At 49.0% G+C, this 12,961-nt stretch overlaps 1 protein-coding gene across 1 annotated transcript in view; it reads right to left on the reverse strand.

Moving 5' to 3' along the window:
• Positions 1–3,216, reverse strand: part of MAPT (microtubule associated protein tau) — a 78,879-nt gene extending 75,663 nt beyond the window's left edge. Inside the window, exon 1 of the mRNA XM_079798057.1 lies at positions 3,059–3,216. The gene's annotated coding sequence lies outside the window, so the exon portion shown is untranslated. The remainder of the gene's footprint in view (positions 1–3,058) is intronic.
• Positions 3,217–12,961: the final 9,745 nt, after the last annotated feature.

The raw sequence follows: 12,961 nt of genomic DNA on the forward strand, positions 1-12,961 counted from the left end.
ATTATGGGAGGAAAGGCATTTCTCGTTCCGTCGTAGGATGAGCCATTTGGAGAGACAGGAAGCTCAAAGCCGTCCTGCTGAGCCTAAGCTCAAGGTGGCGGTAAGGGCAGGTCTGGCAGTCGCTGTCCCAGGTGCCAACATCCGTCCCAATCCGGACCCACCAACCGGGCGTGGAGTTACAGGTTCCTGAGCGCCAGAGGCCGAGTGGGGTCTTCTGAGGCGGAAAATAGCCCTCGCCCGCTGGGGACGCAGCGGCTGGCTGAGCGCGGGCGCAGACGCTACCTCCCTCCAGATCCTCCAGCGCAGAGCCAGGGGATGTCGTTTCCTCCCCGGCATCGGAAGGACCCCGAACCCCGCTCCCGGGATTCCTCTATTAACAGCCCCCAGGCTTTGTGAGCCCGGAGCGCCCCATCAAGCCGGCAACAGATTCCAAAACCGACGAAATCTCGGACGCGTGGACTGTGCTTTGTTCCCGGCATTGGGCTAAATACTCCCCGGAAACCGACCGGAAGGGACCTCTGCCTGCGGTCTGCCCCAGGAACCCCTGTCTGTCTGTCTGTCTGTCTGGTACCGGAATCTCACGCCCAGCTCGGGGCCGGGTGGGATGGCGAGAGAAGGCAGAGATGCTCGATCCATCCTTGAGTCTCTACCGCTCTTAGACCCCGACGCGAGCCATTCCCCGGGCATTCGCTTCCACCTGCGCGGCACGCTTGGATGATTTGGCCCCTAAAACGTTCTCCTTCTCAGAACTGAGCTCCCGCCCCCGCGCCCCTCCCCACCCGTTTTCAGCAATAGAATTAACCGGAGAGCCGCGCGGACCGGCTCAGTACAGGGGGGCCAGCCTCGGCCCTGTTCGCCAGGGGTCCTCAGTAGCCATCCTTCTCCCCGCATTCCCCGGTTCAAGGGCGACAGTGAATTCGGGCTCTTCAGTGAAAATCCCGCACGTTTCTAAAACAGTGCTTGTCCACCAATACCTCGGGGACGCCCATCTGGTGGCCGTGGCCACAGGAAGCCAATTAGGAAGAGCCACCGGCTCAGGATTGGGGGCCTCCCTCCAGAGTGCCCCCTCCCCCAGGCGCGGCTTCGTGCACCCCAAGGTTCTTGATCTGTGTTTAGAAGGGGCAGGGCTATGCCTAAAGGCCGTTCTCAAGACGCTTGTGGTTTCCAAGGCAACCGCCCCTCGGCGGCCCCTCTAAGTCTGCTGGGGGGGGGGGGGGGGAATGGGTGTGGCTCGCAGCCCCGAAGGACACCTCATGCCCCCTCCGCACATTTTCCCTCCTGGGGAAGCAACAGGGCGCGAAGTGGAGAGGGGCCCGCCTGAGAGCCTGCCCCCCCCGCCCCGCGCGCCTCGGGGGTGGCTGGTGCTCCTCTGTGGGCAGCCCGCTGGGGCGGGGCCACCAGAATGCTCCAGGTATGGGCTGGGGCGTCGTCCCTTCGCGGACAGACACCCTCACAGCGCGCGCGGGGACCTAGAATCCCACCCCTTCGGTCGGTGGATGCTCCCTGGCGCGCGGCCGGGCTCCGGGAGGGGCCGCTCAGTGTCACGCCCGATCCACGCGTGACCGCGGGGCCGTGATTCGAGTTCATCGATCCCATCAAGCCCCGAGATCTAACAAAGGGCTCGGAAATAAGGGGCGAAACACGGGGAGGTGGGGAGGGGGAGGGTACCTTGGTTAAACATCCTTATAGAATAAAAGGCAAAAACCCAGGCTGGCAACACTGCTCACATCAGCCCCACAAACAAAGCCGCGAGCCCCAGGGAAGATCCCGGGTGACCGTCCAGTGCTCAACCCCGTAGCCGCAAAACGCCAAGATCTCAGCGCCGATTGCCGCCTCCCTCCTTAATAACAGTCCCGTCTTGTCCTCCGAAGCCTAGCCACCCGGCTTGGCATGGCACCGTAAAGACGTGACACGCGGTAAAAAGATGGCACCTCGCGTTCGGAGGCGAAAAAAAGAGGGGGGTGGTAGTGGGAGGAGGCATAGTCTACCCTCCCCCTCCTCGCCCACCCGGGTCCACACCCACTGCCGCAGTGAGGGGCGAGCCCTGCGCGCCGGCACCGCGCCTCCGGCAGGGAGCGCACACCCGGACGCCCGGCGCAGCGCAGAGAAAGGGGCCACCCCGAGGTGCACCTGCAGCCCCGGCGCCGGCCGGAGGCTGTGAGCCCGGCAAGGCGGGCCGGCTGCGGCCGGGATCCTTCCCTAGCACAAGGCCAGGTGACCCCTGCCATTCGGAGCCTCCACATTGGCATCCGCGCACCACCTTTTCTCGGGCACGGCGCTGCTGCTCGCGTCTCGGCGCCAGGCGCGTGCAGGGGGAAGGGCAACTGAAGTGACAGCGCCTGGACCCCTCCCCATCTCCCCGATTCCACTCCCAGCCCCCAAATGTCCCCAGCGGTTTTCTGAAGGAGGAAAACGGGGAGGGGATGGACTACAGCCTTAAATCAGGGGCAGCGAAAGCCCCATTGCAATCGCTGCCGGGGAGGTGGAGGGAGGGGCAGGCAGGGAGTCATCTCTTCTAGAACCTGATCCATATCTTCCTTAGAGCCGATGGCAATCCGAGACAGAGAAAACGGATTACAGGTTCGGTTTCGGGGGTCGTCATTGGACCCCCTCCCCATACACACATATAGTCACACGCCCATTGCGGCAAAAGGCAGCGATCCAGCGTGCATGGCAGCCCCCTCCCCCAGGTCACCGCCATCCGCGCCCCACCCTGCGGGCACAGCCTCTGCCTGGGTCCGCGCGAAGCAGGTCGTGTGGAACCCCCAGCACACACCTGCGCACACACACACATGCACACACCCGCACACACAAGCGCAACCTGCGCACACATGCACACACCTGTGCACACACATACACTCTTACACGCACGTGTGCATCCCTTGCATGGGTCCCTTTCCAAGCCACCCCAGACCTAGCTCCCGAAGGAAGAGAGCACAGGGAGTGGCTCCCACCGTTGCCCCCCACCAATGTCCACCTCATGAAACCCATCTCTGAGCCGGCGCTATGCGGGCGCAGGGGGCGGACGGGGAGGCACCATTTAGAGCCTTGCGCTTACCTGACAGTAGACAGAGGGCGAGGGCAGTCGAGGAAAGCAGAGGAGACAGTGTCTGTGGTGGCGGCGGCAGAAGGTGGGCGGCGGCGGCGGCGGCGGTGCTGCTGCCGGTGTGGGAGCTGGTGGGTGGCGGAGACTGCGAGCGCGCGCACCAGCCGGAGGGCGCGCTCCCGAGACCGAGGGCGGCGCAGGCGCGAGCAGCGGGAGCGCGGCCTCCCCAGGGGCGGGGCGGACGGCTAGGCCTCCGCGGGCGTCGTCTCCTCCGGCCACCAGTGGGCGCGCGCGAGTGCCCCGCCCACCGCGGTCTCCGGCCTCCCGGCTGGCTCCTCCCTTTTCCCACCCCTCCCCTCGGGCTGGGGCACCGGCCGCCACGCGCACGCGCGTTCCGTGGCGCACGCGCATTCTAGGTCTCTTCCCGCCCCGGCTGGAGCCTTTGTTTTATCCGCGGGTTTTTCTCCCCCGGAGGGAGGCTTGGTTGTTGCCTCGGGTGGAGCAGAGGCTGGGTCCAGCCCTGCCCCTAGACCTGCTGCTCCCTTCCTTCTCGCCGTGGTTGACGAAAAGAGGCCACGTGCTAAGGTGACCAGCTCAGGGCAGGCCTGCATGGCGGCCTTGCAAACTCAGAGACCTGAAGTAACCACAAAGGATGGTCTGAAATTAAAACTTTTTAAACCAAAAAGCAGTTTATGGTGAGTAGTCATGTCCTAGGCCGGTATCTTTCCTGACAAAGGTTAGTCTTTACCCTAACTGAGCCCATTTTCTTTCTGCATCTATGATATATGGTTGGAATGTCCAAGTACCGTTCCTTTTTCTGGACCCCTCAAAGCCCCGGCACCGCTCTTCAGAGACCACAGATCCCCTCATTGTTATTGAGGGAATTGTTGACTGTTAACGATCCTGCACCCTCTTAAGTAAAAGAAGTATGTGCCTATTATTTTACTTTTTATCCAATCCCAGAGGTTTCCTGCTTTGCTTTCTCCCACCTCCCTAAGCTATCACCAGTGGATTTTATGTAACCCAATTAGTCCCCTCTTTCAACTGCAACGTATAAAACAGGGTGCAAAACTGCCCTTCTCCAGAGCATTATTTCAATCTGTTGAGATGCTGCTTCCCAGCCGTTGTCCACAGTTTGGCTCAAATAAACTCACAAAAAATTCTTCACAGGTTTGAATGTGTTAACATCCTCCGGGGGCGATATCCAATCTGGGCAAGGTCTTGGGCTTGTTTCCTCAGTCCCTCCACCCTGGACCTCAAGGCCACCCCCAGGTTCAGCCGGCTTGTGGCTCGCGGGCACCCTGACCCTTTCCTGAGTCTCCGGAAAAGGTCCCCCTGTTGGAGATATGTTTCCCTGGACCTGCTTCCTTTCCACCTGTTTTCTTTCCACCTTTCTTGTTATTGACCAAGGCTACCGCTTTTCTTAGCAAATCCTCTAAAAACAGGCTAATTCAGTAGTAATCCAGTAGTGAAGTTTGTGTGTGTGTGTGTGTGTGTGTGTGTGTGTGTGTGTGTGTGTTTAACAAGGAACTTTCGAATCTGTTATTTATCTAAGTGACCAGAGAATAAAATCTTAAATTAGATGAAGGTTCGGATGGTGTGAGCAGCAGCAGCGAGAGCTTCCCCAGGGGCGAGGCGGGCAGCGAGGTCTTGGCCACCAGTGTGATTAGCGCCATTTGAACTCTGGGGTTTTCCTCTGCCTACAGTGTGTTTGCTTTTTCTCCATGCACCAATATCCTACTGACCCTTCAAACCCTAGCTCAAATCTTACCAACACCTAACCTAATCACCCAACTGGAAGGACTATTTTCAAACTCGAGGAGAAACTTAGCAGTTACTCATCTTCTCTCTGAAAGTGGAGAGGGGAGTGGAATTAATAGCAGCCTTGTTTTAAATTTCATTGCTCTCCCCAATTGTTTCCTTGCCCCCTTTCCTGTGAGGGGATTGTATGTCCTCTCCTGTTCCTATGTGATCTGGACTGCCCTCCCCCTTCACTCCTCCACTGATACTTGGCCTCGACATGTGAAAGTAATGTTCCTTTTCCCGGACCCCTCAAAGCACAGGTACATGGATGTGATATAGGCATGTTCAAGCAGAAGCTTTAAGAGGCATTTTGAGTTTCTACACTTTTACTTGTGTCTTCCCCCACCAGAATGGCATGCCTCTATAGGACTACTCCTTTAGCTGAGGCCCCAGAATGAAAAAAACACAAGGAAGTACATATATGTATAACATGAGCAATAAATAGACATTTATTGTGTGAGTGACTGATAAAAGGGATAAGATATATATATTTAAATAAATTTCTTATACAGTATGTGTTTGTGAAGTTTTTTACACAGTGCTTCACAAATAGTGGGCATTCATTAAATGATATTTATTTCATCACCACCATCAATGCTTTTGCTACACATGATTTTATTTCTATATGTAAAATAAACTTTAGCAGTCAAACAAACACTCTTCCCATTGACATTTTTCATCTTCTTTTCTTTAAGATACAGGATAACCGAGAACCGATAGGAACCCGATGCCACTGTGGTCTCTAGATACTGAATGATCACATTTGCCTACATTAAATTGAGATAATGAATGCTAGAAACAATCTTAAGAAGGTCCATCATTTAACTGTATGTGATGTGGTGTTGAGTGTTCATTCCAGATAATTTAATCACTGGGGGTAGCTAATGGCTCACTAATTCAGGCCAAGAAAATGCATTCTCTTGCTTCCTCCCTGCCCCTCCCTCTTGTTGCGATAGAGGTCTCCTAAGTAATTCAGCATACCATGTCCACCATCCAGAAGCATAGAAGGTGGAATGGCATAGGGCAAGAGAACTGGATGAGGTTGCAGAAGAGTTGGGTCCTAATCTTAGCCATCCTGTGTGACCTTAGACAACTTCATTAACTTCTCTGGGTTTCAATTTTTTAATGTAATAGTGTCCCAGGCAGGACTGGCAATGAGATCCAGATACCTATAGAATTTATACAAGTCCCAACAGGGAAATAATACATGGATCTGGGAACCAAGGGTTGGAAGCTGAAGTGCTCCTACTTCCCAGCATTCCCAGTGACTCCCCCAGGGAATCTGAGCTTCCCATCCTCACAACTGTAGGTCCTGCAGGGTCAGAGGCCCTGGTCTTCCTAAGGGAAAACTTCCATCAGAGTACACAGCAAGAGTTTCATTAAATTGCAAGCTATGGCTGCTACCTCAGTACTTTGGACCTAGAGAGGCAAGAAGAGAAGGTACTATCTTGGCAGGAATAATGAGCTTTAATCATTGGCAGGAAGTAGGACTGCTACCAGACAATAGGAACAGGGAGAATACATTTGTGGTACTCCCTTCTGTTAAAAGAAAGGGACATCAACCCTAGCCTGAGAAAGAGTATTCGTTTCCTATTGTTGCTGTAACAAATGACCACAAACTTAGTGGCTTAAAATGCGGCAAATTTATTATCTGACAGTTCTGGCGCTAAACCCATGGGGTGTTAGCAGGGCTGCATTCCTTCTGAAGGCTTGGAGGAGAATCTGCTGCCTTGCCTTTTCCAGCTTCTGGGTGCTGCCCTTGTTCCTTGGTTTGCCGCCCCCAGACGGCAATCACGTTACTCCGACCTCTGCTTCCGTTGTCACATCTTCTTCTCTGACTCCTGTCTCCCTGTTTCAGTTATCATCCTGTGATTACACTGGGCCTACCTAGATAATCCAGGATCATTTCCCCGTTTTAAGACTCTTAATTTAATCACAGCTTCCAAGGCCATTTTGCCATGTAAGGTAATATAGTCACAGGTTCCTGGTATTAAGGACATGGTCATCTTTGGTGGGGGCATTATTCTGCTTACCACAGAGGACATGGTGACCAGGGCACAGACTCCTCAGGGAAGATGGCCTAGGGTAACCCCACATCTAATGGCTGACCCAGGTGGGCAGATAAACGTTCAACATGGGGCAACTCTGATGGTCCATTTTGGCTCCAGAGATGCCCATGTGGTCTGGGGAGGCTGTTGATGGCCCTGCATCACAGCTTGACTTCTGTTTTGCACAATCCCGCTGTCTTTCTCTCCCTTCCACACTTATCCGTCCCAAGGACACTGCCTAGATATCTCCCATGCAGAACTCTGCCTCAGAATCTGCTTCTCGGGGAGCCCAGCCTGTATCTTCATGAATGCATTAAATAATAAAACCTAGCAGTAGGTTTAATAGCTTTCCTAATTTAAAATAGAGGTAAATATAAGTGATAGTTTGAAATACTTGTAACACATGAAAATATCTATTAGTGACAAAGTCACAGGTAGTGTTAATACTGTATTCATTACCGAAATGCTAGATTCCAATAGAGGTTGTGAAAATAAAAACTTTTTTTTCCCTCTCAGTTTGAGGACCCTCTGGTTAAGAGCCCTTATCTTCTTTTTCTACATAGTGGGGGTTTATTTAATAATTCCATTCAATTGAATGAAGTAAAGGATACAGAGAAATGAAGTTTTCTTAATACTGGATCAGTTAGTCTTAGATTCCTTTCTGTGTGACAAAAAAATCAAAGCAGCTGTGGTATAAACAAGACAAAATTTTATTTTTCCAGGAATAGGAATGAAGGGCTATTTTAGGAACTCGGAGGCCTTCTTGGAGCCCATTTCCACCTTTTTGATTTCTCTGTCATCCTTAGCTTGCTGTCCCATAGCCCAAAGTGGCCGCTTGAGCTCCTGGCAACACATCCCCAAAAAGGAAGAAGAGGTAATGAAGTCCTTTAAGGACAGTTCCTGGAAATCACTCTTGACATTTGTGCTAACATCCTATTGACCAGAATTTACACATGGCCACACATAGTTGCCAGCAAGACTGGGAAATGTAGTTTTTATTACAGAGGGCCTTGTGACCAGCTAATTGCCAGCTACAGGGGGAGAAGACGATGTTGAGTAGTAACCACAAGAATGCTAAGGAGCCACCCCGCCCCTTGCTACAAATTTCTCCCAGCTGCAAATGAGCAGCCCATTCTTTCTCTTTGAAATGCTTTTCTGAAAACACTTTTCATAACTAGGCATTTTCTAGTGAGACAACTATTTCTTTATTTTCAATGATAAAGTCAGAGGTCCAGATTCACAGTATACTTAGACAGCCTCAGATGTATTTGGTCTGTCTAATTGTCTGCTAGGTAGGTTGCTGAGATGAGACACCTACAGTCCTCTGTCAAAGCCAACGTAGAGAAATATCAATACAATTAAAGTAGGAAGCGAGAATTAGCCTTACAGGCAATGCTTCACTATACAGAAGAAACCATCACCAGATTCCCCTAAATGTCAGTTGCCCTGTTGCAGTTGAAATATGAGTTGACTTACAATGCAAGTTTATGAAAACCTTAATTATATAAAGCAAGGCAGATCCATGCCTTAATTTCTCTGGACTTAACTCCCGTCATTATTGTTTAGGCTCAAGTTTTTCTTTCTGTCTTCATATTTCCTGAATGCCTCTTAGCCACCTCTACTTCCCTGATTGCCCTGCTGATGCCATCATCCCTGGGCTAGGTTTCCTGGGTTCTCGCAAGAAGCAGGATGAACTGCAGATGGAGGTTTCAGTTACACATGACTCAGCGGCGTAGCTCTATTGTCAAAAAAGAAGGATGATCCTGGGGCCCAGAAATAGGAACAGGGCATAATGGGTCCATGAGGTCATCCTCTCCTTTTCTCAAACACTTGGATATCCTTACCCAGGGGAATGTCAGATAGTTTGGGGAGCGCTCATAGGGGAGCCCCAAATGCAAAACTTGAAAACGTTAAACAGACATCACTTCACCTAATCCATGCTATCAGTTGCAAAACCCCACTTTATGGAAGATGTAGTCAGAATTCTAAAAGTGGGATATAATGCACAACATGATGACTATAGTTAACACTGTTGTATGGTGTATTTGAAAGTTGCTAAGAAAGTAAATCCTAAAATTCTCATCATAATGAAAAAAACCTGTAACTGTATGAGGTGATGACTGTTAACTAGATTTATTGTGGTCATCATTTCACAATATACACATGTCAAGTCCTAGACTTTATTTCTTTCAAGTTGTTCTTTATTCAGAGTAAATGACATTATCATTTCTTTTTCTAAATAATACCACGTTCTAATGACTGTTACTAGTGTTCTGATTTTTTTTTTTAAATCAGAGAAGGATATTGTTTATCCTTTCAACAAACATTTAAGTGCCTCCTCTATGCAGGGAATACAGTGATGACCAAGACCTCAAGTTGCTTACAGAGTAGTGATTTGTAGGTGACTTAGTAATTGATATTGATCCTACCTATTCGGGGTTAGTCCATCTGAAAGGCTATAACTGTGTGACATTCTAGAAAAGGCAAAATTATGGAGACAGTGAAAAGGTCAGTGGTTATCAGGGGTTGGGGGGAAGAGGATTTTTAGGGAAATGAAACTATTCTGTATGTTATGTACATTCTGTATGATGGTAGATATGTGTTGTTATATATTTGTCAGAACCCAAAGAATGTATAACATCAAGAATGAACTCTGTAAACTGTGGACTTTGGGTGACAATGATGTGTCAGTGCAGGTTCACGGATTGTGACAGAGGCAGCACTCTGGTGCTGGGTGTTCGATAGTGGGCGATGCTGTGTGTGGGAGCAGGTGGGGTATACTTTCTACTCAGTTTTCCTGTGAACCTAAAACTACTCTAAAAAGTAGAGTTCATCTTCTGGGAGATGGGTTCAGGAGCTGGGTGAAAAAGGTGAAGGGACTAAGAAGTACAAATTGGTTGTTACAGAATAGTCACGGGGATGTGAAGTACAGCTTAGGGAATACAGTCAACAATATTCTAATCCCTACGTATGGTGTCAGATGGGTAGGAGACTATCAGGATGATCACTTGTAAGTTACATAATGTCTAATCACTGGGGTGAACACCTGAATCTAATATAATGTATGTCAACTGTAATTGAAAAATAAAAAAATTATTTGAAGTTAAAAAATAAGAAAAATAAAAGCCCATCTTTAAAAAATTTAATTAAAAATATTGGGAAACTGCAAAAAAAATAAAATAAAAATTGGGCATTAGATACTGCCTGGGGAGTTTGTAGCATATATTCTTTAAAAATCTAAGTAACAAATTATGCTCTTTAATGATAAAGGAAAGTCCCCAATGAAGTCAGTGGGTCAGCTGGGAGATTGAATTCTGAGGTAACTGTGTTCTATAACTTCTTTCCTAGATCAAAGACTAGCTATGTTTTTAAATATTAACTAAAACCTATTAGTCCCCTGTCTAGCATTCCAAATAAATAACTGCCCTGAAAGGGTCCCTGGGATTTAGCAGCTCAAGGAGTTTATCTATCTCTTTGTCCTAGAACATTTTGAAGCACCAGGCTGCCCAGACTGTTCTGGTAACACATTGTTGGACCAAGCTTGCTGCATCTGTGTCAGCAACTGGCATGATTTCCTGCTGCTCCTCCATGAACCAATACAGACAGTGTCCATGCCACCGGCTGACACCACAGAGAAGCCCTCTGGGGCCGAGGCGCTGTGCTCCTGTCGGAATGATCGCTGTGTAGTCTGGCTTCCGGCCATCAGAGAATGAACTGTAAGTCACCCTCTGACAGGCAGTCCTTCCAGAAGGACGCAGGATGGTCTGTTGTAAACACTGCTTTGGTACAATGTAGTTTTACATGAGTTCCCAGGTCCCGAGTCTTAATTCATAGGTAGCTCTAAGTTCACTTACGCCTTTCTCCTGTATTCCGGGGGAAATAAAAATGGAGAGATTCAGAACATTGATTATAGTGGTCATTGGCAGTACTGAGAATTTAGGGGTTTGTACTTCACGTTTTTGAAATACAGATGATCCTTATTATTCACGATTGCATGTTTGTGAATTCGCTTACTTCCTTAAGTATATTGCGATCGTTGGTGGATCTGTGGAGAGGGGCAAAAAAGCTTGATAGGTCCAAGTGTGCACCTTCCCAACTGAGGTCAAACAAGGCATTCCTTCTGTCTTCTCACTTCGGTTCTCATCCCGTAAACAGGTATCCTTTGCGTGGTCTATTTAGTGCCACACTTTTTGCATGGTGAGGTTTTTTTTTGTTAGTGGTTTCATTGTTTTAAATGGCTGTGTGACGTTTCTAAGTACAAGATGGCTTTGATGTGCCTCCCAGGGAAAATGCGTGTGTTAGATCCGCATCATTCAGCACAAACTGCAGGGCTGTTGGCTGCGAGCTCAACCTTAAGGAGTCAATGCTCTGTGTTAAATAAGGTGTTTTGAAACAGAAACACACCTAAAACAAGGTTATACATGATCTGATGGATGAAAAATGGCACCAGAGGCTTGCAGGAATGGGAGCTTGTATTTCCCCTGGGAGCAGTGGTTTACTGTTCCCTAGTTCAGCATTCGCGGGGACTTTATAGGACAGAACTAATGCAAATAACGGGACTGTGAGTGGTGGGAACCATGGTGTGGTAGAGAGGGACAGAGGCCGAGGCAGAGGTCCTTGGCACGGCAGACGTGGCCCAAGTCAGCGAGCTTGGTCTTATTCCTCACCCTCCCTCTTCCAATGCTCCTGTCCAATCACGTTATATTCTCTGTAGGCCAATGAGTCCCCAAACTCTCTCTCACTATTGTGCCTTTCATAAGCCTGAGTCACTCTCTCATCTCTGCCTGAATAATTCCTATTTGTCCTGGAAGACTTAGCTCTGGTACCCCCTTCTCAGAAGGCCTCCCCTGAGGCTTCCCTCTCAGGGCCAGGTGTTGCCCCTGGGGGCCCCACTTGTCACACTGGAGTGTGGTGGCTTGTGTACATGCTGAGTATGATGCCCTGGAAGGCCTAGACTGTCCTTTATTCACTTCTGTACCCTCAGCCCAAACATAGTACTTGACACATAGTAGGTGCTTCATAAACAGCTGATGAGTGGCTGGCAGACTGGATGGGTAAAAGGACAACTGGATGAATATTTCTGAGAAATAGGTGTTAACTGTGGAATATAGGATAGCTTGGGAGCTCAGTTTATTAGCAACCCAGAAAACTGTTAATTTACTTGACAATAAATACGAAACAAGTACAAACCTAAGGCAAATAAAATATATTGCAGGCCTGGCTGGGTGGCTCAGTTGGGTGGAGCATCGTCCTGTACAACAAAAAGGTTGTGGGTGTGATTCCCAGTCAGGGCACATACCTAGGTTGTGGGTTTGTTCCCAGGTTGGGGAGTGCACAGGAGCAGCAGATCAATGTTTCTCTCTAACATTGATGTTTTTTTCTCTCTCTCCCTTACTCTCTACAATTCAGTACAAAAAAACAAACATATGCTTGGGTGAGGATTAAAAAACAAACAAACATATAATATATTGCATAAAACATTTGTAGAGACCTGGAATGGAAAAGACCATTCAGCCTGTCTCTTCTGGCTTTCAAAAAGTCCCGAATCACTGTTAGACTGAATAGCCTTTTATTAAATACCGCTCATTCCCTTTTAAGTTCACTGTCAAGCTTTATTGGATTCTGAGAAGGACCAGGAGGAAATGTGGATGGGGAGCAGTAAGGGGCATCTCTTCCCTGGCCTCCTCTTGCCCCTGTCTTTTGATTACAGCTGATCAAGAGTCAAGAGGTCAATAAGAGGTCAGCAAACCTAATAATCCTCTGATAATGGTTTTTTTTAAGCCTACAGACATATTCAAGCTGAAGTGAAATTGTGTAATTTCTCTTGCCATTAGCAAGGATAAGGCAGAGGTGCACACACAGGCGCATGTACACACACACACACACACACACACACACACACACTTCCCTCCCATTCTTGGGTACATCACTCTTTTCTCTGTGTATGTTGCTTGCTATTTATCTTCTTAACTTCTTCAAAAACCATTTACCAGCCCCTTGTGCACTTCTGATTGCGTAGGTCATGGTTGACTTTTTAATGAGCTGGCCCAAGGTCAGCCCAGGA

The sequence above is a fragment of the Cnephaeus nilssonii genome (genome assembly GCF_951640355.1).
Source record: "Cnephaeus nilssonii genome assembly, chromosome: 19".
Taxonomy (NCBI): domain Eukaryota; kingdom Metazoa; phylum Chordata; class Mammalia; order Chiroptera; family Vespertilionidae; genus Cnephaeus; species Cnephaeus nilssonii.